The sequence below is a fragment of the Hibiscus syriacus genome, unplaced genomic scaffold (assembly GCF_006381635.1).
Source record: "Hibiscus syriacus cultivar Baekdansim isolate YM2019G1 unplaced genomic scaffold, ASM638163v2 tig00111648_pilon, whole genome shotgun sequence".
NCBI classification, from domain to species: Eukaryota; Viridiplantae; Streptophyta; class Magnoliopsida; order Malvales; family Malvaceae; genus Hibiscus; species Hibiscus syriacus.
Window position 1 is genome coordinate 231,963 of NW_024063145.1, and position 5,360 is coordinate 237,322.

Sequence of the window (5,360 nt, forward strand, 5' to 3'; positions counted from 1 at the left end):
GATTAACCCCAAATGAGGAATTAAGCTCCTTAGTCGCTGACATGTTCTTTTCATGGATTCTCATCACGTTAAATCTCACTTAGGTTAGATTTCAATTTTGATTTAAAAAATCGTTTATTTCATCATACTTTTTGGGTTTGGGTTTTTTATAGGTGGAGTGTATACTTTGAATCGAAATATTTCAAAGTTGAAATCAGAGTTCCTAACTGTGGACTTGCGCTACTCTGTTTTCTTTTGCTTCAACGTGAAAAAAAAGGACGAGAACAGATTGATGATTTACATCAATGCGTATACAGAAAGCAGTTTTTGGTGAATAACCATTTTTAATACGATGGATATGAGTTCTTTTAATGCATTTCTCTTTCAAAAGATGTTCATGGATTTTTCTCGGTCTCCATCTCTGCTCTGTTTGAATTCTCGAGCGAAGTTTCTCAAGGTAAAACCCAATTTTCACACTGTGTTTTGAACAATGAAAATCATGTTTTGTTTTTTTTATGTTTTCTTTTAATGATTTCAGGACTCAGAGGTATAATAAGCTTTCTCAAGCAACCAATCCAATAGAAGAGAAAGCAGAGGAAGCTAAGCCTGATGCCATTGAATTGAAGGGTGAAGAAGAAGAAATGTTTGAAGAAAAGCCTGAGTCACCGAATTTTGTTTTCAAGTTTCAGTTTCAAACTCAGACATTTTAAGAATTCAGCAACAAGTTTAGAGATGATGAGTATTATTACGCCATTGGCCTGGAATCTGATCCTTCAATAAGCACAACAAACACGTATGAGTTCAATTCAGGGAATGATTTCAGCTTCGTGATGGAGAATCCAAAGGATTCCAGCTTTTGTGTCGATGAATTATACTCTGATTCAAGCGACGGGTTGTTTCCAAAACAAGATTTCTCGGAACAAAACATGAAATCTGAAGCTGATATCGTTGAAGAAACGACAGAGAACCAAGAACAGATAGAAGAAACTGTTGATTTTGATGATGAAGTTACCAAGCAGGAAGGTGAGATTGGGTCTGCAAACATGGAGGATTCAATTTCAAATGATTTAGAGACTTTGTGGGAACATCAGCATCTGATAGAACAGCTGAAAATGGAGCTGAAAAAGGTTAGAGCAACTGGTTTGCCTACGATAATGGAAGAATCAGAGTCCCCGAAAATAATGGATGATTTGAAGCCATGGAAGATTGATGAGAAGTTCCAACTTGCTGATCGAATGAGTGAGCTTCGCAAGTTTTACAAGAGTTACAGAGAAAGAATGAGGAAATTTGATGTCTTGAATTACCAGAAGATGTATGCAATAGGTTAGTTTTCTCTTTTATTCTCATTCAATTTTAGCATTTTCTGATTCAATGCTTATTTAGGGTTTAATTGCTAGTTCATATTTTTTTAATATGACGTGCGATTATAACATAATTTTTGTTTAGAATTTTCTTAATTTATTGATAACGAATATACATTCTGTAAACATATTTACTCAAATTAATATCTAAAGAAAATAATCTTTTATTTTATTATTGAGACCACTTGATAAATTATATATTTTTTAAAATATAGGTATAGAAAAAAAATCCAAAATCATGAGTTTTGAATTGCTCAATCTCTATGAGGAATTTTCACTTAAGTCGATTAACAAAGGCGATGCCAGAAGATTTTTATTAAGGATTGAGATTAAACTATAAATTTTTAGGGTAGATACTATAACTTTATTAATTAAAAACTTCACAATTCTAGAATCAATTTAATTAAAAGTTTTACAACCCCAAGGAGTAAAAGAATAATTTCACCAAATCAGGGACTAGACCGCGCTGAACCCTTGGTGCTGTCCTACATGTGAAAATATTTCTCTCTTAATCTTGTAACTACTTTTTATATCTTTTAGTCATAATTTCTTAGTTTGATTAGAATCTTAAAACATTAATTTATGGTCGATATCAACATCACTTTATAGTTAGATGGTTGAAGTTTTAAAGTTTTAAGAGACAAAAACATATTATCAATAAAAAAATATTTAAAATATATTGATAGTTTAAAATTTTTCAAGAATGACAAAGGTCTTCGACCGCGTCTTCCTTAGTTCATACCTGACCGAAATTAGAACAAACATCGAATAAAATTTAAAAATAAGATAGATTCAAAAACATGTGTAATAAACAATTGAGCCGACGTTGAAATATACGAGTACGTGTGATACATGTATAAAGAATAGGGTGAGATCTCAATTTGTGTTAGTTGAAAGTGGCATGCATGTCTTTGGTGCTGTCGAGCCAAACTCGTATGTTTGAGGCTAGTTTCCTCAATCTCATTAAAGAACCGAGTTTATTATGGGGAAGCTTTACCTAACTCTCAATTACTACCAAATTCACATTAATAAAACCAAACCTGCCCCGGTTTTAATGCTCCGCAAGAAAGGCTTCTTTAAAGCTAGTTTTTTTTGGGTGTAAAGACACTTCAGAATCTAAATGCCACACACAAGACAACTTGGAAAACTATATTAAAAATAAAATATAACCATGTATTGTATTTTTGAGACGATATTGTTATAAAACAGTTAAGATTTTCTCTCATCATTATCTTATAATGAATTTCATAAAATGTCTCGATGCAAGGATGTGATCGAAGATTGTGTAGGACATAAAACATTTATTGTGACTCGTCTCCCAACGCTGAAGAGTTCCATGATGATCCAATTGCAATTCAATCCCGTCATCATCAATCCCTTAAACGAGTCATCATACAATGTCTCATTGTCGAAATATAAGTCGAGATAAGCACTCTACACCCTACACGATGTTTAGAACTGTGTCCTCCCCCATTGAGGTGCTTCTTGAGATTCGTTTTATAGTCAGCAGATCATTTTGTAGTTTTTAATAGTTGGGGGATTCAACAAAATAACATCCTATAGTCAGGGGACCATTTGAATACTTTACCCTTTGTTACTATTAATTGTATTTGATGTTTCATGTAAAATAAGCTAATTTTTCGTCGCAATTCATATAGGCTTTCTCCAGTTGAAGGATCCACTTGAATCGATTTCACCCCACAAATCATCCTCATCTCTTCTGCATCAAAACATGAGGCTCCGACGGCGAAAAAAGTCCGATTTAGACCCCACGGCCAAGTTCATCAATGAGCTCAACGGTGATCTAGAGATGGTCTACGTAGGACAGCTTTGCCTTTCCTGGGAAATACTTCATTGGCAATACGAGAAAGCCATTGAAATATGGGAAACCGATCGTTATGGCCTACGCACATTCAATGAAGTCGCTTCTGAGTGTCAACAGTTTCAAGTTTTGATGCAAAGATTCATCAAAAACGAACCCTTCGAAGGCCCCAGGGTGCAAAACTACGTTAAGAACCGATGCATCCTACGCAATCTCCTTCAAGTTCCGGTTATTCGAGGTATGAACTCTCTCCGTTGTAGATGTTCATCGCAATCTAAATTGAAATCCCTGCTTATGGTGACAATGTACGTAGTTTAGACCCCCTTTGAGCTGAATTTTCTGTTGCAGAGGATAGTATGAAGGATAAAAGGAAAGGTAGAAGAAAAGGAAGGGACGATGAGGATGATGATAATGATGCCATTTACGAGCGATATGCTAGTTCAGATCATGGAAGAATCGATACGAATATTTTGGCGATTAGTTCGATCCGATAAAGATGCAAATGTTGTGATCAAGAATTCCAGGAAAGGGACTCAAGTAGAACCTTTAGAACCAGCAGAGGTTCAAACCAGCCTACAAAAGGTAATTAGTCTTGCAACTAAAAACATTGATGTGGAGCTTATTTTAGTTTGATCCACACATTTATACCAAAAAGATGCATCTAACGAGTTTGCGATTCGAATTCCATCGCGAGTAATCCTTTGTATTCGTGTTGGAAGAGCATAAGGATAGGAGGCTTAAAGACATCCTAAGGAATGGGAATTGCATATTGAGGAAATTGAGGCAGAACCGAGAGGAGAACTCAGATCATGTTCTTCATTTCTTCTCTCAAGTGGATTTGAAATTAGTGGCGAGAGTTTTGAACATGTCAAAAGTGACAAAAGACCAACTCTTTTGGTGCCACAACAAGTTGAGCAGCATTAATTTTGTTCATAGGAAGATTAATGTAGAACCATCCTTTTTGCTCTTCCCCTCTTGACATGATTCATCAAACAATAAATACTCCATACTTCCTTGTATTATCCCCCACTCTCTAATTATCAATGTCAATATTGTTTCAGTCAAATTCTTCTGATAATGCACTCATCAATTTACAAGTTAAATTTGAAGCAAATCATATTTAGAACACACACACATCAAATTATGTACATTATGCAACTATAGCGTGAATATCTTGAATTTAATGTGTTAATAAAGAAATAAATGATCATATCAATCACACATTCTATTCTATTCTATTCTCTCTCTCTCTATATATATACATACATATATATATATATATATATATATATATAAATTGTTCATACAATTAGGGTCGTAAATAAGACGAGCTCGAGTAGTGCTAAGTTTGACTCGACTTGAAAAGTGTAAAATTGAGTTCGACTCGATTCCAAAGCTCACGAGTTTAAAATTATCAAGTTTGACTCGATTCGAAAGCTCGTGAGCTTAAAATTTTCAAGCTCAATTCGAAATCAAAATTGAAACTCGACTCAAGCTAAAAAATTAAACTTGAAATATTATAAGACTTAGCTCGATTGAAGCTCAAACTGAGTTTGAACTTGAACTTTAAGTATATGAAAGCATTATATTGTATTTTTTTGGCAAAAGGGTCAATTTTGCCCTTGTAGTAGACTCGATTTATCATTTTTGCCCTTATCGTATTTTCGCACCAATTTAGTCATCGAAGTTGCTCAATTGCATCATTATATACCCTACCCTTAACTTAAAATCTTAAACCCTAAACCATAGCCCTATTTCCTCTAAACCTTAAACCCTAAATATTAACTTATGATTTGTAATTTAAGGTTTTAAATTAGAGAAATGATATAGAATGATACAATTTAATAACTTTGAGGGCTAAATTGATGTGAAAATATGATAGGGGTTAAAATGATAAATTGAGTCTACTACAGGGGCAAAGCTGACCCTTAAACCTATTTTTTTAAGAACAACATATAAATGTTAATATTATTAAGGGTAAACAAAACGAGTGACCACCAAACTATGATCAAAAATAATTTTGAACATCGATGTTTCAATTTGATCAAAAAGACTACCCAATTTTTAAAATGATTAATTTAAGCCACTCTCCGTTAAAAAAACAGCGTCTCTAACGTGGCTATTAGAAACTAACAATGAGGTAGAGGAATGTATTTTATATTATTGTTAATGCCAACTCGGAAATAATAAAGAACACA

The 5,360-nt window shown here is 33.8% G+C and overlaps 1 pseudogene; it reads left to right on the forward strand.

Annotated features, from left to right (window-relative positions):
- The first annotated feature begins 546 nt into the window (after positions 1 to 546).
- LOC120166803 lies at positions 547 to 3,795 on the forward strand (annotated as a pseudogene).
- Positions 3,796 to 5,360: the final 1,565 nt, after the last annotated feature.